The following is a 23032-nucleotide window of genomic DNA, read 5'->3' as shown; positions in this document are numbered from 1 at the left end:
GAACTCAGGTCCCTCCAACTGCGGTCCACTGCACTCGAACTCAGGACTTCTAATGCTCACACAGTTGCGGACGCACACTCAAGTCGAACTCCGGTACGCAAGACTGGCTGGCTTGCTCTGTTCACTGGCTTACTGACTGAACTAATCATGAATCACACTGTCCGAGTTCACTCGCGTTTCTTCTTTTATAACCACAGCGACGTAGCCTGGAAAGTTCGACGCGTGTCCAGGGATAGCACTCCAGAGAAAGCACTCGAACAATCCGGACCCCTCTTCACTCCGCACGCACCAGATGCGCGCGCAACCCGCCCAAAACACGGACGACTTAGTCTCTCCTCTCCGCCACGTTGACGCAATACACCCCCTCTGCCCTTCAGCATGCAGATGCTACCAGTACCAGCGTTTCGTCTGCCGCGCGCCCTGTCGGACGCGTGTACGAACCCCATTGCAGCTGTCACAATATGAAAACTGTAACACCACTGCCACCTGGCGAGTGAAATTCTAACTACTTACTCAAGTGAAAGCTTTTGATGGTTGGGCTCTAGACGCAAGTTTCTCAAATTGGTTAATTTTTTAATTCCACCACGAGGCGCTGTCTGCCAAGATTGGTGTCCACAGAAGAAAGACTCAGTAAGAAAATAAATGGTTTAAGAGTAATAATAACACTTATAAATAATAAATAAAGAAGTAATAAGTATTATTATGTTTAGTTCTGTTAATTATGGTAAAAGTGTGAGTTTAAAAGCAGGGAAGATAACACATAGTAACCTGTTCAGTTTAAGTAACATGATGACAAAGGCGTAATTTTGTAGTTCATTTGGTGAGTAGCACCCCTAGGCTAAACTGCGATGTTTCTAAGTAATCACTTGGGTAATTATTTACCATAACTGTGTAATAAGTTTTATAATTTCACTCACTGCACAAGTACATTCCACTTGATATTGCAGATTCAAGAATCATAGTTACAAGATTTTGCGACTCAGTGGATTATAAGCCGCATTCTTCGAAGGAACAAGCTTTTCAGTCAAAGCTGCTGCAATGTTATTTAGAAGCGACGTAACAAATTTCACAGTAATGATATTAGCAAGTCGTTTTTGGCCGTCTTCGTCACAAATTGGGCATTGCAAGGGAGGGCATCTACACAGTAACGGCTCAATTTCCGAACACAAATGTTCTAATATATTCTTGTTTGGTATGAATGGTACTGCCCGTTCAACAAAAAGATGAATGACTGATAACACTAAAACAATGGTAGGTTTCGGATATCGCAGAGCTCCTAAATCTTGATTTGCAATAAGACTCATCAATGGAGAACTATTAGTGTTCTGAGCTATACAACCTAAGCATCTCATGCAGGAGACCCTTTCTTTCACTCTTCCACAGTCTAAGACATACAGTCACGAGACTTCAACACTTTTTCTGCCAACATTCGCGACACTAGCGCCCAAGCGGCAGGCAAGGCACTGGCCATAGTCTCGTTCAGCCAGCACGTGCTTTAAAGGGATGCGAGATGTTATAATAACGTTTTAATCATGCGTCGGAATAAACGCAATGTGTGCAATAACGGAAATTGCAGTAACAAGTTTAAATCTCCGAATTTGTCGTTCTTCAGATTCCCTAAAGACCAAGAGAAAATCATAACTCAGGAATAACCAATAATCCACGTTGTAGGTAGCCTACGTATTGTATTCTATAAAACATCTATTAGTTATCAGTTACCTATTTGTATGTCAGGAAGGAGAGTTTAAATAAAAACAAAGTAAATACATGTTACAGTATATTATTTTTTTGTAGAAATCATATGTGTAAATGTGTAACCATTCCGATTTTGGATAATGTGTCTACAGTTTTTAATGCAAGTAATTCCATACTTTTTGTATTAGTGTTTTTTTTTCTATATATTTTTCAAAAGTTGAACGTTATATTGCATTCAAGTAGGGATCATGGTGTTAATTTTTCAAGAATTCATGGAATATTTTAATCCTTTTGCAAAATATTCACTTCCTGAATAAATCCAGACTGTGTCGATAGATTTCTGATGTGTTGGTGTAGATTCATGTGGCAGACGTATTAAGTTCTCAAGAAATAAAAGAGCCTTTTTAAATTTAATATAAAAAGCAATCTTTTCTGTAATAATTTGTATGACTGTTATTGGTGTTGATTTTACATTCCCAGTGATTATTTGAGCTGTTCAGAGCAGAAGTGGTGTAAGTCAAAATTAGGTAATGAGATATAAAGTAAATATTCTGTAAAATACAGCGCAAAGTAGCAATTAATATATCCTTCGTGCTATTCACTGACTACTAATAGTTTAAATAAATGCAATATTAATTGCTACTTTGCGCTGTATTTTAAAGAATGTTTACTTTAACCCTCATTACCCATTTTGACTTACACCACTTCTGCTCTGAAAATAAAATTAGGCCTACATTTTCTGAATTAATTGAAGTCACAATTTTTTCAACAAAATTGTGTGTTCATTTATTTGTTCTCACCTACGTCATATTAACAGTATGGGCATGTAAATTACGTATTATATAGGTATGATAAGTTAAAATTAAGTTTATGTGTGAAAACTGGAAATGTAATGTAAAATGCGGTGAACTTGCCATAAACATTTAAACCATAATATCAGCACTATTTGTCACTCAAAATAATAAAGGAAATACCGGTTCTTAAGAAATGAAAAATAATGAACTTCATAAATCAATGTCTGTCATATTAAGGTTTAAATCTTCCCCTTTTTTATTTTCAAGTTTACCTCAGCGGCCGAGTTTTCCCCAATTTGCGGTATGGAAAATAGTTAATTTCTCAGGAAATAGGGAGAGGAGTTCACCACGCAATGTACCCTACAATTTTGAAGCTACTAATTTTGACTCTTCTCACAGGAAATATAGAGTTCTAATGATTCATATATATATTCAGGAATGAATTTAATTAACCATCCACGTACGAACAATTATATTATTTCAAACCATGATACGTGAACAATTCCATGATTCAGTTGTAAGGAGCAGAAAGAATTACGTTTATTCTCAGCTTCTGAAACTTGAAGATTAACTGCGTGTGAAATTCTTCTAGGATTCTAAATTAAAATTAATAAGAATCATATACACTTACTGTATAGCATAAAAATATAAAACAAATTACGCAAAACCCGTTTTCTGATGTGTTATCATATGTCATGTGCACACTTTTAACTTGCCTGCCGCGAGAGGGCTACTGTCGCGCCAGCTTTCAAATGTTGGCATATTTTATACGTATGAGTTGCGTGACTGTAAGTATTAGACTGTGACTCTTCTATTTATTTGTCTATGCTTCGTACTATATAGCCCAATGACGTTATAGTTACTTACCTAGACACACCAGGACGCACAGTGAGCGCAGCGCTGTGCTGTACAAAATTGAAACCCTTCGCACATCGTCATCATTGTGGCAAGTGTGGCATTTAACAGGCAGTTGTGATAGTGATTGCGAATGTATCCAATGTGCATTTGATGAATCTATCATAATGATGCATTCTTGTAAGGCTAGTAACTGCACAAATCGCTTCATGAAAGGCTACAGCATGGATAAATATATAATAGGATGCGAAACTTAACGAGTTTCCTGTAACACATACTAGAGGCGCTGTTGTAGAAATTTATCTTGCTGCCATCTATTTTTGGGAGAGGCGTTATTACAAATAGGAGCGCACCAAGTAGCGAAAAGAGTAATTACTCCATGCATTTAGCAGCGCACCTGGTGACGAAAATGTTAAACTGTGTAGAAAGTATTCCCTCCCACCCTCATCGATATTCAAAACTAACCCAATTTAAAATAAAACATTTACGGTTTTATTCCTCACAGCATATTCTACTGAAAATTCTTACCGGAGCCAGCAGGAAGATAAAAGAGACGATGTGTTTTACACTACCCGATTAAAATATAACCAGACACAGCATATTCTACTGAAAATTCTTACCGGAGCCAGCAGGAAGATAAAAGAGACGATGTGTTTTACACTACCCGATTAAAATATAACCAGACAGAGACAGAAAATAAAGCAAAAGGTTAGATAATTGGGATTGTATGCTTTGGGTATTTATTGTACAGCACAATGGAAAAGTCTGCAAGAACTACGTAGATAGTTCAATTGATTATATTACTTTTACTTTACAATACATTCAACACTATTTTTACAACGTCCATAAACATCACTGTTTAACATACACTGCTTATACACACACACGTATTACTTTATGTTCACTTATTAGTAAGTTTCAGTCCGCCATCTTCTCTCCTCGACTCTCCCATACAATATCTCGAACGGATAAATAGAGAACTCTCAGTAATGTACCCAACACGTAGTTCTAATGTTCACTACCTACGACGTCGGGCGCTGATCACCTTATTTCAGAGCACCACATCTAGATGGTGCTGACCGCAGTTTCGCATCCTATTATATATTTATCCATGGCTACAGCATCACTTTTAATGCGTAAATAACAGCATTTAAAAGCATTTAATAATTTGACGTTCAATTGATGCAAGAAATAAATAGCACTTTCATGTAGATTGAATTATTGTCAGCTTACACTAAAACTATTTCGGCAAACATGTTGCTGGTATTTTAAAAATATGATAGAGGCATTATAATGAAATATGTGCCATTCCTAGCTCTCCCCATACAAAAAAAAAGCAGAACTACTGTTGCAATGGCTATCTATCTGCCATTAGAAAGCATAATTTTATTCGAACAATTATTACAACACAAATTGTATTCTGAACATTTCACAGAAGATTGCTTCTGGAAATCACATGAGAAAAATGGAAGATAGCGCAGTATCATCCTCTTTTAATTTTCCAGAACATCTCATGCGGATAGGTTCATTGTTGAAACAAGTTAAATTCACGGAGACCTATTTTCCGTTGGCTTGAACTTCATAATTTAAAAGTATATTTAGTAGAATTTCTTTTTTTTTTTGTTATAATATTATTTTCAGGTAGAAAAAAACCCTATGAGGAATGTGAAAAGAAGTAAGTTAGGCTACTGGAGTCTCAGAACCAGACAATGTAACTTATTGCGAATTGTTCACATGTCCCTGATGCTATTAGTGCCGAACACAATTATATGCTCAGTTGCAAGAAAAGATTAACATTAATGGAAGATGAGTTACAGAAAAGGAATGAACAGATAAGGAGTCTGAAAAAAAGAAAACCTGGCTAGTAAAAGAAAATGTGCCAGATTGTTATCTAATCAACTGTCCGAAGACAGGTCTGAACATCATTTGTGATACTAAGAAGGAACCACTTATGAGACAGCTAGTTCAGGAGATAATGGGGTAGGGTGACCAGTTCCATTCCCCCTCCATTGCATACATCGCCGACTATCTACATATTACACTGATCAGACTTCAGATGTGTACAAACAATAATTGTTTTTCCTCTGATACATCGTCAAGTAAGATGTACTGCTTTGACAGGTATGGAGTTATAATATCAAACTTAAGAAGCTTGACTAAAAAACTGAAGGAAAAACAACCTGATTAACGAAAACTTGCATGACATTGTAAACAGTAAATTTTTCAGATCTGATGCTTGATTTAATAGAAAAGCTACAATATCCCATAATAATAATAATAATAATAATAATAATAATAATAATAATAATAATAATAATAATAATAATATGCCTAAATTATTATTATTATTGTTGTTGTTATTGAGATTTCAATTTAATGGATTGTAAAGTAAGATTTAGTGGATTTATTAGTAACACTCAACATAGCATTACTTTTTTAGGGTAAATAGTAGGTCTACATTTTCTTCATTCCTGTTCGTCACAATAACACTTGTATTGTACAGTGAGTTCGTAGCTCGGCTGGACCGTTCCGCGGCACAGGTCGTCAATTAACGATAAATTTTATAGACACATTCATGCAAGTCGTGTAAAAAACTAACAAGCATGCAATCAAGTCTGTATCAGACCGGTTTCTGAACTGTAATAAATTCTTATTGTTGTGTTATGTAATGCCGCGGAACGGTCCGGCCGAGCTACGAACGCACATGAATATCATGAGGATTGTTAGTTTCGACAAAAATAATGCAATAATTATAGAGCATTGTAGGTTCTTCAACTGCAGCAGGCAGGCTTTCGTATGAAACTTTACTGACGCAATTCAATCCAGTTGTATTGGTTTTATAAATCGTATTGTGTACTTATTACTTTAGTATAATAAGGATAAACAATAATTTCACAATTTATTATATTTTTATGTATTATTAAGAGTCCGGATACTTATAATTGCGATATTTGTAGCTAGGAACTTAATAGCCTGCTAGCTTGAGCTGCCACAGTAATGGCGTCGCGCGCAACGTTCTACTTGACCTGTCCCACCTGTTCCGTATGGTCTGCGCAGCTACTGGTGTAGGGGATTGACATAGCCACCAATATATGCCAAACTTGTTGTTTCCAATGTTGGTAATGGAATGTCTGTAAAAAATGTATTCCTGGTTTACAAAATAATTACAATAATAAGTAATAAGAACCACAGAAAAGTTTAATAAAACACTGTAATGAAATGAAATGATTGTCACTGAGTATGCCTATAGCTTACTTGATTGCTTTAGTAGCTGTTGCAGGGTGTTTAAAACTGACTCAGGAATACTATATGGTGCAGCAGCGGTATCTGGCATATCTAGTCCTTGAATAGGTCTTCCATCTGTGATGTCAGATGCATGGTTCTCTACACTGCTGAAGTTCGGCATGCACAAAATACCCGTTTTCAATATCTTTTGTAAACTGAAGTTCACTGCCCTTGCATCCAACATGTCATTTGATCCCGACATACGGCGTAATGTACTAAAGAGTGACTCAACAGAATCACTTGAAAATGCTTTAGTAAGAACATAATGGTATACATTTTCTAAAAGATATTTAATGCAGATAACAATTGATTTTGTTGTCAACGTGATAGCTTTATACGTCTCGTTAGTTAGGAAATCTTTTTAACGTGTGTTACTTGCACATTTCGTTGTATGTAGATAAGAAAGGAAATAATTTTCTAGCCAGTCTAGGCGATAATTATCCAAAGAGAAGAACTGTTGCTTACCATGATTTCTACTTTCCACATGTTAATGTGTATTGCTAACATCATCCATTGTGAACCACTTGTTGATATTTTCCATAAAAGTCAATGTCGCATCAAAATCTTTGAATTTGTGGGTTTCAGGGTGTGAGCTTGCATTTTTTTCAATGTTCTGATAGCAATTACACATGGAGAAAATATTTCTTTTGCCCTTCAAATGTTCATTTTTTCAAATGCAGTAGCCTCAACGTGTTTTTTTTTTCGTGAGATATCTGACAGGTTTCACTGTATCATCTTTTTGGAATTTGTGCAACAATTTCACATATTTCCCTGAGATTGTTCCAGTACCATCAGACATTTCACGTTCCAGGAATTGGGTTCTGATGTTTTTCAATATGTGGCACTGGTCAAAACTTAGAAATAACTTTCTGTTTCCATCACAAGGGTGTGTGGTGACGGGTTTCAATGAACCACCTGAAAGTTGCTTCATCATTGTAGTATTGCTTTTATGGTTGTCAGAAACAATTCTAATAACTATAAACCACATTTCCCGACTTCATGAATCACTTGCAATGTTAGTGTATGTAACTCTTGCCCTGATAATTGTTTTGTGAAGAAAAATGCATATGGTATACGGTAGCTGGTTGACAGCCTCCTTAAAACAAAACACAAGACTCGATTAGCCACTACTTCTTTCTTGGGAATATCAAGTATTTCATCCTCATTTCTTTGTGCTTCTGTTGTTTCTTTATAGCCAAAGAAAGTATCAAGCTTGCGATCGTATATTATCTTGGGGTTGATTGCAGCCTCGTCTACAATAAGTGATGAAAAACGCTCAACTACAGTGCAGTAGCGGACGGTGGGTTTGAAAGTTGGGGAGCCAAGACGTGAATGATGAGAATATAAAAATATAAGGGCTGTGACGTACCTCATTACCAAGCACAGAAGTTATAGGTTTTAAGAAATTAAAATTAGGATTTCCAATTTATGTTTTAGGATTTTAAATCTTATGTTTAGGAATTTATATGATTTTACGGGGGGAAAAAAATGAAGAACATACTATTAATATATTTCAACGGCTTGGTAAAGATTGCCTCTCTTTAGGACACTCCAAGTCATAACCTACGAATTAGATCATATTGAATTTAAGAATGTTAAGCTTTGTTACATAAAACGAATAAGAAAAGCAATATTTCGGGAGTAAGGAGATAGCAACAAAATTGATTCGAAGCTAAGAATCCGGGGGTTGCTTATTACTATTATATAGTCTAATTTTACAGCAAATTAACTCGACGTTCCTCTTTCTTCGCAAACCGATCAAATAGGTCACAACATACTGAATAACTGCTACTAGAAGAAGCTACAGACAAATCTGCATTTGTTTCTAAACTCTCGATATATTTAAAATACTGTATAAGTAAATACATCTCGTAACACAACATAATAAAATAACAGGAACACCCGCAAACAGAGAAAATCTAACAACATAAATGAAAACTTTTACGCGGGGAGAGAAAACTAACAACACGTGACTCGATTTTCTAAAACCAAGAAGAGAGAAAGAGAGAGAGAGCTTCCCAATACAGCCGAAACCAGCCTGACTAAGCAGTACAGTCACAGTCTAATACTTACAGTCGCGCAACTTCAACACTTTTTTTGCCAACATTCGCGACACTAGCGCCCAAGCGGCAGGCAAGGCACTGGTCATAGGGTTGATACAGCCAGCACGTGCTTTAAAGGGATGCGAGATGTTATAATAACGTTTTAATCATGCGTCGGAATAAAGGCAATGTGTGCAATGACGAAAATTGCAGTAACAACAAGTTTAAATCTCCGAATTTGTCGTTCTTCAGATTCCCTAAAGACCAAGAGAAAATCATAACTCAGTCATAACCAATAATCCACGTTGTAGGTAGCCTCCGTATTGTGTTCTATAAAACATTTATTACCTATTTGTATGTCAGGAAGGGCAGTTTAAATAAAAACAAAGTAAATACCTGTTACAGTATATTAATTTTTTGCAGAGATCATATGTGTAAATGTGTAACCATTCCGATTTTGGATAATATATCTACAGTTTTTAATGCAAGTAATTTCATAATTTTTGTATTCGTGTTTTTTTCTTTATATTTTTCAAGAATGTTATATAGCATTCAAGTAGGTATCATTGTGATAATTTTGCAAGAATTCATGGAGTATAGTAATCCTTTTGCAAAATATTCACTTCTTGAATAAATCCAGACTGTGTCGATAAATTTCTGATGTGTTGGTGTAGATTCATGTGCCAGACTTATTAAGTTCTCAAGAAATAAAAGAGCCTTTTTAAATTTAATGTAAAAAGCAATCTTTTCTGTAATAATTTGCATGACTGTTATTGGTGTTGATTTTACATTCCCAGTGATTATTTGAGCCATTCAGTGCAGAAGTGGTGTAAGTCAAAATCACATAATGAGGTTTAAAGTAAAAATTCTGTAAAATACAGCGCAAAGTAGCAATTAATATATCCTTCGTGCTATTCACTGACAATTAATAGTTTAAATACATTCAATATTAACTGCCACTTTGCGCTCTATTTTACAGAATGTTTACTTTAACCCCTCATTACCCATTTTTGACTTACACCACTTCTGCTTTGAAAATAAAATTAGGCCTACATTTTCTGAGTTAATTGAAGTTACAATTTTTTCAACAAAATTGTGTGTTCATTTATTTGTTCTCACCTACGTCATATTAACAGTAAGTGCATGTAAATTACGTATTATATAGGTAGGATAAGTTAAAATTAGGCATTATGTGTGAAAACTGGAAATGATATGTAAAAAGCGGTAAAATTACCATTAAAATTTAAACCATAACATCAGCACTATTTGTGACTCAAAATAATAAAGAAAATACCCGTTCTTAAGAAATGGAAAAATAATTAACTTCATATTAATATTTAAATCCTCCCCTTTTCTTTATTTTCAAGTTTACCTCAGCGGCCGAGTTTACCCCAATTTGCGGTATGCAAAATCGATAATTTCTCAGGAAATAGGGAGAGGCGTTCACCACGCGATGTACCCTACGAGATATGCCCTACAATTTCGAAGATACTAATTTTTACTCTTCTCACAGGAAATACAAAGTTCCAATGATTCATAAATATATTTAGGAATGAATTGAATTAACCGACCACGCACGAACAATTATATTATTTCAAACCATGATACGCGATCAGGGCCATGATTCAGTTGTAAGGAGCAGAAAGAATTACGTTTATTCGCAGCTTCTGAAACTTGTAGATTAACTGCGTGTGAAATTCTTCCAGGATTCTAAAGTAGAATTAATTAGAACCATATACACTTATTGTATAGCATAAACATATAAAATAAATTACGCAAAACCCGTTTTTTGATGTGTTATCATATGTCGTGTGCACACTTTTAACTTGCCTGTCGCTAGAGGGCTACTGTCGCGCCAGCTGTCAAATGTTGGCATATTTTATACGTATGAGTTGCGTGACTGTATCTATTAGACTGTGGTACAGTTGTCTGCGGTGGGTAGGACGTCTCCAAATCGGCTCCCCTCGCGCGTTCTATCAAGTTTAAACACTCTTCTAACCAGCTATCTTATTGGTTGAACTGCTGTTGTCATGGTTACCGGGGAGTAGCGTCATGTACCGACTCCTCTCTCCCGCCAGGACCTCCTATATTACCGGACCTCACACTGTAAGCGGAAGTAATCAAACATGGTGGACAACTGAGTGGTTAACGCAACTGTGAAAGTATAAGTACTTCATGTGATGTTTATTGTGTTTCTTGTATCATTTGCCTCTAGTATAATTGTTGAAGGCTTTATAAGTTAGTATATAATAATAGAATTGTGACATTTTAATTAATATAAATTGTTTTCGTAGAGAACAAAGCTTGGAATTGTTGTTATGTCGTTACCAGACTTAACCTTAAAATGCCTTGCACGTGTAGTGTCCCAGGTTGCAAATCGAATTACGATAAAGAAAGTCCGTTTGTATATGTACTTTTGTTTCCAAAAGATAAAGATTTAAGGGATAGTGGACAAGAAGCATTCATTGTGAACATTTTATCCCAACAAACAACTCAGTGGTTTGCATAAAACATTTTAATTCTGATTTCGTTATCAGAGAAGATAAATTTCCATGTGCGGACGGTTCGTTTATAACTGTGTCTTGAATAAGTTTGATGGTGCATTAGAACATCTACATACAGTTGAAATTGACAGAAGTACACAGGAAATTCTAATCTGCATTGGTGGCTATGATTCTCATAGTGTACTTAACTCGTTAGGATCGAATACAGAAAAGTATGTATCATGTGTGTCAACTTTGTCTACGGCCAAGGACTTGATAATTGGAAACAATACAACATTTTCTTATTTTAATGGCTTAAACCGTGGTCTGAAATGCCCTTCCGATTTTGTTGTTATTTTGTGTACACTTGTGTATAAACTATTTAACATTTTACGAAACGAAAAATTTTAAAATGACTTTTTACAGTTGAACTGTCAGAGGAAGCTTGTCATCAATTTAGCAACGGCTTTCTTTGAATTAAATGCCTCAGATTTTGATGTAATGTGTAAATGTGAAATGACTTTAAGTGAAGTGCAGCAAGTATTGGCCAACATATTTATTAATAATTACTGCAAAGTTCAAAATGAAAAGCATACATTGAAAGACAAAAATAAAACCCATCGAAAGTGTTCCAAGTTCAAAAAATAGGCTGCTGTGCTCTCCAAGCTGTGAATTCCTCATCCTTTTTAGTTGTACAGCCTAATCCCTTGTGTATGTATAAGTGAATATTACAGTGATAAGCTATAGTGAATAGTGTCATTTCATTCTGAATCAACATCAGTGGATATAGTGAGAAACTACAGTGAATAGCGTCATTTCATTCTGAATCAACATCAGTGGATATAGTGAGAAACTACAGTGAATAGTGTCATTTCATTCTGAATCAACATCAGTGGATATAGTGAGAAACTACAGTGAATAATGTCATTTCATTCTGAATCAGCATCAGTGGATACAATGAGAAATTACAGTGAATAGTGTCATTTCATTCTGAATCAACATCATTGAATATAGTGAGAAATTACAGTGAATAGTGTCATTTCATTCTGAATCAGCATCAGTGGATACAGTGAGAAATTACAGTGAATAGTGTAATTTCATTCTGAATCAGCATCAGTGGATACAGTCAGATATTACAGTGAATAGTGAGTGAATAGTGTCATTTCATTCTGAATCAGCATCAGTTAATACAGTGAGAAACTACAGTGAATAGTGTCATTTCATTCTGATTCAGCATCAGTGGATACAGTGAGATATATAGAATAGTGTCATTTCATTCTGAATCAGTATCAGTGGATAAAGTGGGAAACTACGGTGAATACTGCCATTTCATTCTGAATCAGCATCAGTGGGCACAGTGTTAAACTGTACGTAGTAAATAGCTAGCTTTATTTTCAACCAATCTCAGTGAATACAGTGACAAAGTTTAGTGACTAGGAAGACAGGACTCCATATTATATAATTTCCAGTTGCTGATGAAATCGATTTGTATAATCCAGGTAAGATTTCCTAAATCCTGAAGTAGCAACTATTCAGTATTATATTGCTGCCTTCTATTTCCTCACAAATCTGAATTTTACAAGAGTTAATTGGTCAATTGCCAATATTCATATATAAAAACATATAGGCCTAAGCCTAATATAATAATAACATATTGAAGCTTTTAATTAGTTTTCTTTTATTATTGGTGTATATGTAGATATATTTTTATGTTACTGAATGTCCTATGTTCATTTATGTAATGTAAGGAACTTTATTATTCATTGTTTTATTGAGAATTTTGTTAAAATAATCTCATCGATGCCGTATTTATTTTAACTCATTGCAATCTACGAAAGCCCTCTCCTGGCCGCCACCTTGGATGCCAGTGTCAGGTCCGGTAATATAGGACGTTGCTTACGAGATTACACAAGCTGGCGCATAGAGCTTAAAAAACGAGTCTGAAGTAGTTCCCTCGTAATGCCAATTCCGCCGCTCGGAGCGCTGTTCTGCCCTATATATTCATAGCAGAACACTTAAAAGACATTGACATTTGGGACATTTAACACGTTGACTGCCGTAATGTTATGTGTAAGACCATTTTTTTCTGGCCACTTATTTATTTTCTTTTCCTTGTCCACAGAATGCATTTATGGGAACGTCTGTATTATGAATTATCGGAATATGACGTTTCATTCCTAGGAATGTTGATATTTTTGCGTGAGACAAGTAAGTCTCACGCGGCCTTTATAATAACATTTTTACGCTTCAAGCCGTGTGAGACTAACGTTCTCACGCCTTAATCTAATCCCGCCAAATTTTTGTTCCAGCTGACAATTATTTCTGTACATTGTTGGTGCCGTGGACTCTCGTTAGGTTTGTTTAGCATGTCCTACTTGTGTCTTCAGACGGGTGACAATTGTCCAATATCGAACTATGTCGTATGAAGAGGGGCAAGCACACATACAAAAGTTATTTCAGTATTTATCAGACGACGGATTGTCGAGTTTCAGTGATGGATCACGTGATAATTATGTTCCATCGTCACATAGCTCATCTGAGTCAGAAAGTGGCCACCAACCTGTAAGGAAGAAGTACAAGAGTACAACCCAAAGGTATGTACCGAATATATTGTCAGTATTTATGGTGCGTACCATATATATATGTGTATATATATATATATATATATATATATATATATATATATATATATATACATTCACATATATACACTTATTGCATAAATGTATGTATTTACAGTTTTCATATAATTATATAGTATAGGCCTATATAATATGAAGTCTCAAGTTTTTGGTCTATCTGTGGTTATATTCTATTTCCAGAACAGCACATCAGAACCAGGGTCTACCAGTTGAGAACAGTAATGCTGCTGGATCATCGCACAGGAAATCTCCAACTCCAGTACAAGACCACGTGAGTGAAACGATTGATCAAGTTATACAGGACTATATGATTGATAGGGACGAAGGTGAAAACGATGAAAATGGCATGAACACTGACAATATAAACTGGGGAGAAGTATCGGGAAACAATATGAAATTATTTGATTTTACAGTGCAAAATGTTGGAGTTGATCCACAAGTCTCTCTGAACTATGCTGACAAAATGCCCATAGATTTCTTTTTGCTTTTCATTGACGATAAAATCATAGATCTCATGGTAACTGAAACAAACAGATATGCCTCTCAAAAATTGAATGATCCTCTGTTAGCACCTAAAGCCAGATTGCGCCAATGGAAAGATACAAATTCCGATGAAATGAAGAAATTTATGGGCATTTTGATTTGGATGGGGTTGGTGAGATATCCAAAATTGGAAAACTATTGGTCAACAAGAAAGATTTATGACAATTATGTAAAAAAGTTGATATCACGCAATAGGTTTCAACTTTTATTATGCATGTGGCATTTTCATGATAATGAAAATTTGGGGTAAATATCAAAGATTCGGAAATTGTCTCCGTTGTTGGAAAAATTGAAAGCAAAATATCAAGCAATTATCGTACCAGAGGAGGAAATATGTATTGATGAAACATTGGTCCCCTTCAGAGGGCATTTATCATTTCGACAGTATATAAAAACAAGAGGCACAAGTTTGGAATAAAGCTTTTCAAATTATGTACAAAGGATGGTTATACATACAATCTAAGTGTCTATTGTGGCAAAGAAAGCAATAATAGTGAACCATTACCTACACGTGTGGTGGAAAACTTATTGGGAGATTTGTTGGGAAAAGGTTATACATTATTTACCGACAACTATTACACAAGTGTTACTCTGGCTCACAAACTTCTTTCCCGCAATACTCATTTAGTGGGTACTCTCCGAAAAAATCGAAAATGCAACCCAAATGACGTTGTCCATGCACAATTGAATAAAGAAGGCATTATTGCGAGAGAGAGAGAGAGAGAGAGAGAGAGAGAGTGACACAGGTGTCATTGTTTCCAAGTGGAAAGACAAACGCGACATCCTAATGCTCAGTACCAAACATGGAGACGAAACGGTAACTGTGCAAAAACATGGCAAAGAACTTACAAAGCCCAAGGTCATAATTGATTACAATAATTCTAAAGCATTTATTGACCTATCAGATCAATTGAAGGCCTACAATACGTCGCTGAGACGTGGTATCAAGTGGTACCGTAAGCTGGCAATTGAAATGATTTTTGGTACGCCCATATCATATATTCTACAGTCACGAAAAATAAAATGAGCATTACTAGTTTCAAAGAAATTCTGTGCGAAGAACTGCTTGGATTGAAGAATGCTGAGAATGATGAGCAGATTCCAGATGTAAACATTCCATAAAACCATGTTTTGCAACAAACTGATAAAAGACGGCGCTGTGTGGAGTGATATAAAAAGATAGGTAATGTTTCTGGTAGAAAAGAAGCACAAAGAAAAGCATCTAATGTAAGATATTTGTGTATTTCCTGTGACAATCATTATTGCATTCCTTGCTTTTTCGAAGTACATCAATGTACTATGTAAATCAACACTTTTGTATTTTTGTGTGTTTTGTTCCTGTAATTTCTTCCAATAAATTGCGGAGAAAATCTGACAAATTTTACATGACACTAACACATTTCAGGTCATGTACATTAATGTATTATATAATTCACCAATTTTTTTTATTTGTTATATGTGTTTTGTCATTGTATTCTTTATTATTAGTAATTTCTTCCAATAAATAGTTGTGAAAATCCAATACAATTTGCATCACCCTAGCACCTTTTCAGGTCGTGGAAGCTGAAGGCCAAGAACAGCGTCGGTTCCCTCAGGCCAATGCCTTGACATCTACATGCAACTCATATGGCTCTGTGCAACCGCTGCTGTATCACGCGGCTCGAAGTAAAAATTTCCCTGTGAGACAAATGATGTCTCACAAGGCCTACTGGTACAAAATCGGTGTGAGACACACCCCTTCTCACGCGGCAGTCAACGTGTTAAAGGACGCACCATTGCTTATTAAATGCTTCGTACAATATTTTATGGACAAAAGACGTAATTTGCAAACTTCTACTCCTCAATTATATTACAATAAAATGCTGTCATTCTTGATATTAAAACATATTACATATAAACTGAGGGACTGTCTGCTCTGTACTTCAGTTCATACACCAAACATTTCCGGAAATAAATTAACTTGACATCTTACATATGCGCACTATAGCCTTCCCTTTTCACCTAATATTATTAATATTGTTATTAAATAAGACATTGCAACTAATTAAGGTACTGCATTATCTTTAATTTCCTTGAATTCATAATTAAGCATTTGCAAGAAGGCGTAACTTTTCCCTCTCTTTTAAAAAAAATACGAACGTCACAATAATTGAGAATTATAATTATTACGCGATTTTTTCTTGCAGTGGTGAAAACATTTCTATAGGCCTACTGATTAATCTATTGAGCATAGAAATAGTAAACGCTGTAGTATTCTTTTCTGAAGCCAAGATTTTCGCAAGAACTGAAGTGCGACACATGTAAGGATGAGGAAATGTCCCTCTTTCTTTTGGAAAAACTTGTGAAGCCACTACTGGACAATATTGCCAAAGATATTTCCAGTAAATACGAAGTGATTAGGAAACTTAGTTAGAAGCCCCTAAATAGAAAGGTGCTGAAAGTGCAATAAACTGGGCCATTTCTTAATTACATATAGAACACTGGAACTGACTATCTACAAGGACCCTCGTGTTATAAATATTATGATTATTTCAGATTGTGATACAGTTATAAGCGTACATTCCTAAAACTTAAAAGTAACAATGAGGATGCCCTATGTTATAGGATAGTTTTAAACGTGTACATTTAACTTTTTATGAATGATTTCCTGATCAAGATTTTCATTAACTATGTGCCAAACTTTTGAAGTGAAGAGTGCAGTAAGAAACTGTTGGACATCTGATCAGTATTTTAATCATGTGCTGGTTACAGTACATTAGATGTCTTCTTGAATATACCTGATGAGGTATGTATATGAAGTTTGTATTGTTAGTATTCAAGTAGCCTACTTATGTATGTAATTTTTATTATCTGTACAGAAAAAAAATAGCTTACGTGATAGTATGAAGTAATCTCTCACGAAATAACAAGGAAGAGAAAGGTGCTTAAATTTAAATAATGAAAACAGGATGATAAGAAGAAAATAATTTTTACTTCCTTTCAATTATTAATGAAACCTGGCCACTCACCATTCGCAGTTGATTTCTATGGTTACAGGTCTATTCTTCATATTCTGTAGCTTTCAAATAATTTCTAAAATAAATATTACGCCTACTTAGCTCTTGTAAAACGAAATTTTCACTTTCACTTTCAACGGAACACTCACTTATATTCAGTTCTTGTATCTTGCAGTAAATTATCCATTTGTGATCATCTTTTCAATACAACCTCCCATTGAAACGACCACTTAAAATCATGAGCTAGAATTTATTATTTTAAAAACATTTCCACGTACATACTGTTATAATTGTTATGAACCACAATACAAAAGACAACACTGTGAAATCGGATTAATTTACTAAGATCAACATCAATACCGGTAGTATAAAATCACATATAGGCCTAGGCTATATTATTTCATTACTTTATGGTCTTAATTAGAAGAATTAATTTTGAAGAATTTACAAATATGCTGAAATAATTTATCACACCTCTTATAGAAATGTAAAAATATGTATGTACATTTTGAAACAATGGGTATAGCACCACTTGAAAATGTTGAGCACTTTAACAGTAACTTGTAAATTGTTCCATCACGTTGTCTATAGTGTTCATTTAATGTAGCACTTTTAGAATGAACGTGGTTCACATACATAAGAAGAAATGACGATGGAATGAGTCGAAGACATACAGTTTTCTTTAATTTTTAGCAAATGATGAAGTTGAATATATACTGTTACTTCATATCCTAACATAAGTAGAGTTGCCACCATAGATGTAACACCTTCGTAACACCTGAAATTAATATAAAATAAATTAATGTATTGGTAATGATACAAGAATAAAAAGAAATTAGGCTAGACATAACCTCACAAAATTACAAACACATGCTAAAACAAAACTTTACGTATCCGTATATAATAAAACTAGATATTCTAGATATAATTTGATTCACACGATAACCACCTCAGCCTATTTCGCAGCAGCCATTATTAGTTACCAGTTTGAGGTGCATTACCTAATCTCATACTAACCTTGTTAAGTTCTCTAACCTAATGAACTGATAATTACGTAACAATACACAGGTCTAAAATACAGACAAATACACATTAATTACCTAAAAAGTACAGCATGAAGATAATTCATTACTTTTGTCGGTATTTTCTAATAGAGAAAGGGAAAACGGTAATAACATTACCTTCAATGTTTACATCACGTAGTTCACATTTTCATTAGGCCTATATCAGTAATGCTTGGTAAGTGAAACAATGCATGAAAATATTTTACATTTCGGGTCACATCATTCGAGAGTCGGAAAATGCAATTCGCCACTTTTAACATAGCATTGCTTGTTATATGAGGGAACTTTGACATTTACCTTAACCTATAAAGATACGACCTGTTGGTACAGAGTTCTTCACATAGCAAAACACAGACAATTTTCGAATATAACTTAGCTGAACAAACTTCAAATAACACTGTAATATGCTTGGCATATTTGTAATATTCGTACTCAATGAGTAATGCACAATTAATCGAACTATTTTCACGAGCACAATGCTTATATGATATGCGTAATAAATCACTTTATGATTTAAGACGGCGCCTATACCGTCGGATCCCGGCCAACCAGTCACTCATTCAAGTGCACCTCAACACATGTATGGACTTCGGTCCTGCGTTCATAGACATCTATGACGTATTGCAGAGGGCGGCCACTAGAGGGAACCCAAGAGATGGAGCTTAATCTGAGACGATTCAAAACGGCGTCGGGGTTGTATCCGGCGTGGCTTAGTGGATAAAGCATCAGCACGTAGAGCTGAAAACCCGGGTTCAAATCCCGGCGCCGGAGAGAATTTTTCTCCGTTCCATCACTCTTTCATCATATGATGACGCAGAATATCTGCATGGAAATATCATATGTACTTCGGTACATCAAAATATATATGATATGCGTAATAAATCACTTTGTGATTTAAGACGGCGGCTATACCGTCGGATCCCGGCCAACCAGTCACTCATTCGAGTGCACCTCAACACATGTATGGACTTCGGTCCTGCGTTCATGGACATCTATGGCGTAGTGCAGAGGGCGGCCACTAGAGGGAACCCAAGAGATGGAGCTTAATCTGAGACGATTCAAAACGGCGCACAGTGGGGCCAAACAGCGTTATTCTTGGCAAAAAAACAAAAAACGAATCTTACAAAAGTAGCAATATTTTATATTCTAACGATAGATAAATCCCTGAACTATACGTTTTTGATAGTGACAAGGTCACTGGGGTGCAGCTGACGTCACGGCGAATGTCAGAACCTGAGCCTAGCTGAGTCAGTGAGAGGGAAGCTTGTGCACGGGAAGTAGTTAAATGCGTCATATTGTCGTGTGCTGGTGGAACTACGAGGTGTGGCTTAACATGATGTCTTTACCATCAGGTAAGAACATTTTAATGCAATTACATATAGGTTTTGTGGATTTAGTAGTGGTTTATGGGACGATAAAGAAATGAACCGAAAATGTGAAAAAGGGGTAAGTTTTTTTTAAGGTTTTAATGTATATCAGGGCATATCATGTTTTGCATCTTGACATTTATGTTTATTTCACACATTATACTTGCCGTAAATGAAAACAAACCCTGCTCATATTTGCTCATTTTGGAACAGCAGCGGTTAAAAAATTGACAGCTTCTAAAAATTAGATAGCCAAGTACGCTTGACCTAAACACCCAAAGCATTCGTATACATTTTCTTCTTTGCAGGATCGGGTTGCAACGATGGTGTTTTTATAACTAGAAGAGAACTTTACGATACAGGACGTGTAAAATTACAGGAGCAAGTTACGGTTATGAAAGACTTCGTCCGGAGGAAGACAAAATGCACAGACGAATATCTTATGGCTGTCTACAAGCAAATTTCATTTCTCGTGTCCGATTTTAAGAAGAGATGGCAGCAAGCTCGTAGGATAGAAGAAATATTTTTAGAGAAGAACAAGGACTGGTTAGACTCATCAGTGAGGTTTCGAAAGTACGATAGGGACGCTACTAGAAAATGTATGGGTAGACCTACCAAGAGTTTCCATGAATCATCTGATAGGACAAAACGACAGAAAATAGAAAACTTGCGAGCCACATATTCAAGTGATGAGCTCTCCTTTGCCGCTGAAATGAGCTTGCGCTCTTCTGGCAAAGTGAAAGCCTCAAAAATTGTAAAAGATGTGACAGCAACATCACCAATGCGACCTTCGAAATATCAAGAAGCTTACAAAAGATGTTGTAGTCCACCAACGAAGCACCTCTAAAGACTTCAACAATCTGGAGAAAGTGTTGATTACGGAGATAGTCGATACATCTAGACTCAGCTTCGGCTTTTCCATCCTTCACGCACGCATTGAGTGTTTGCTCCATCTTGCATATAAACTTCCCCTTGAGAAATGGCAAGCTCGGGGCATCGAGCAGAAGAATGTTGTCTCAAACACAAAGAAAACCATTCAAGACAGATTTAAAAAAGATATGGGATTGCTAGTAGACAAGCCAATACCAGGCTTCGGCAATACAAATGATTGGAATACATCAAGGTGATTTTTTGAGAATCCGGCATTATCCGCAAGCATCACTGGTGTTGACATTGAAATCATCACAAGATTAAATATAATTTTGCAAGTGATCTCTTGTGGCCACGAAATAGATGTGGAAAAGTTTCGCGCGTATGCGTTCGAGACAGCCCAGCTCTATGTACGGAAATACTCATGGTACGTCATGCCTCCAACAATTCATAAAATCCTAATCCATGGTCCAGAAATTATCCGTCACGCTATAGTTCCCATTGGTCAACTAAGTGAGGAAGCCCAAGAGGCTAGAAACAAGGAATTTAAAAAGTATAGAGAAGGTTTCTCCCGGAAGGTGTCCTGAACAAAAACAAATGAAGATGTCCTCAAAGTGCTGTTGATATCCTCGGATCCGATTATTTTTTCTCTCAGGAAGATGCCGAAGAAAAAAGCCACGCAATTTGACAAGGAGGTCCTGGACATGCTTCGGGCACCGGATGTTCGTTCTGCAGTACACGACAGCAGCGACGACACTGACAGTGCGAACGAGGCTGAAGAGTCCCGATGTTAGCTTTTTGTAATTACGTCCTAATTTTCTGCTTTGTGATTTGAAATCGCATTTTTCGTTGATAGAATAGCTTTACAAAAACCAAAAACTACTTTTGTTATTATGTAAATGACATTGAGACAATAAAATCTATTTTGCCAAGAATAAGTGGGTTTGGCCCCACTGTGCGGCGTCGGGGTTGTATCCGGCGTGGCTTAGTGGATAAAGCATCAGCACGTAGAGCTGAAAACCCGGGTGTAAAGCCCGGCGCCGGAGAGAATTTTTCTCCGTTCCATCACTCTTTCATCATATGATGACGCAGAATATGTGCATGGAAATATCATATGTACTTCGGTACATCAAAATATATATGATATGCGTAATAAATCACTTTGTGATTTAAGACGGCGCCTATACCGTCGGATCCCAGCCAACCAGTCACTCATTCGAGTGCACCTCAACACGTATGGACTTCGGTCCTGCGTTCATAGACATCTATGACGTAGTGCAGAGGGCGGCCACTAGAGGGAACCCAAGAGATGGAGCTTAATCTGAGACGATTCAAAACGGCGTCGGGGTTGTATCCGGCGTGGCTTAGTGGATAAAGCATCAGCACGTAGAGCTGAAAACCCCGGTTCAAAGCCCGGCGCCGGAGAGAATTTTTCTCCGTTCCATCACTCTTTCAACATATGATGACGCAGAATATCTGCATGGAAATATCATATGTACTTCGGTACATCAAAAAAAAAAAAAATATATATATATATGATATGCGTAATAAATCACTTTGTGATTTAAGACGGCGCCTATACCGTCGGATCCCGGCCAACCAGTCACTCATTCGAGTGCACCTCAACACATGTATGGACTTCGGTCCTGCGTTCATAGACATCTATGACGTAGTGCAGAGGGCGGCCACTAGAGGGAACCCAAGAGATGGAGCTCAATCTGAGACGATTCAAAACGGCGTCGGGGTTGTATCCGGCGTGGCTTAGTGGATAAAGCATCAGCACGTAGAGCTGAAAACCCCGGTTCAATGCCCGGCGTCGGAGAGAATTTTTCTCCGTTCCATCACTCTTTCATCATATGATGACGCAGAATATCTGCTTGGAAATATCATATGTACTTCGGTACATCAAAATATATATGATATGCGTAATAAATCACTTTGTGATTTAAGACGGCGCTTATACCGTCGGATCCCGGCCAACCAGTCACTCATTCGAGTGCACCTCAACACATGTATGGACTTCGGTCCTGCGTTCATAGACATCTATGACGTAGTGCAGAGGGCGGCCACTAGAGGGAACCCAAGAGATGGAGCTCAATCTGAGACGATTCAAAACGGCGTCGGGGTTGTATCCGGCGTGGCTTAGTGGATAAAGCATCAGCACGTAGAGCTGAAAACCCGGGTTCAAAGCCCGGCACCGGAGAGAATTTTTCTCCGTTCCATCACTCTTTCATCATATGATGACGCAGAATATCTGCATGGAAATATCATATGTACTTCGGTACATCAAAATATATATGATATGCGTAATAAATCACTTTGTGATTTAAGACGGCGCCTATACCGTCGGATCCCGGCCAACCAGTCACTCATTCGAGTGCACCTCAACACATGTA

At 36.5% G+C, this 23032-nt stretch overlaps 1 long non-coding RNA gene across 1 annotated transcript; it reads right to left on the bottom strand.

Moving 5' to 3' along the window:
* Positions 1-17291: 17291 nt before the first annotated feature.
* LOC138697121 (uncharacterized) lies at positions 17292-18864 on the bottom strand. Its single transcript, XR_011331526.1, has 2 exons — positions 18697-18864; positions 17292-18102 (listed from the first exon to the last, which is right to left on the bottom strand). It is a non-coding gene; the product is annotated as an uncharacterized lncRNA (long non-coding RNA).
* Positions 18865-23032: the final 4168 nt, after the last annotated feature.

The sequence above is a fragment of the Periplaneta americana genome, chromosome 3 (genome assembly GCF_040183065.1).
Source record: "Periplaneta americana isolate PAMFEO1 chromosome 3, P.americana_PAMFEO1_priV1, whole genome shotgun sequence".
Lineage (NCBI taxonomy): Eukaryota > Metazoa > Arthropoda > Insecta > Blattodea > Blattidae > Periplaneta > Periplaneta americana.
This window is presented reverse-complemented; position numbering and strand designations above follow the sequence as displayed.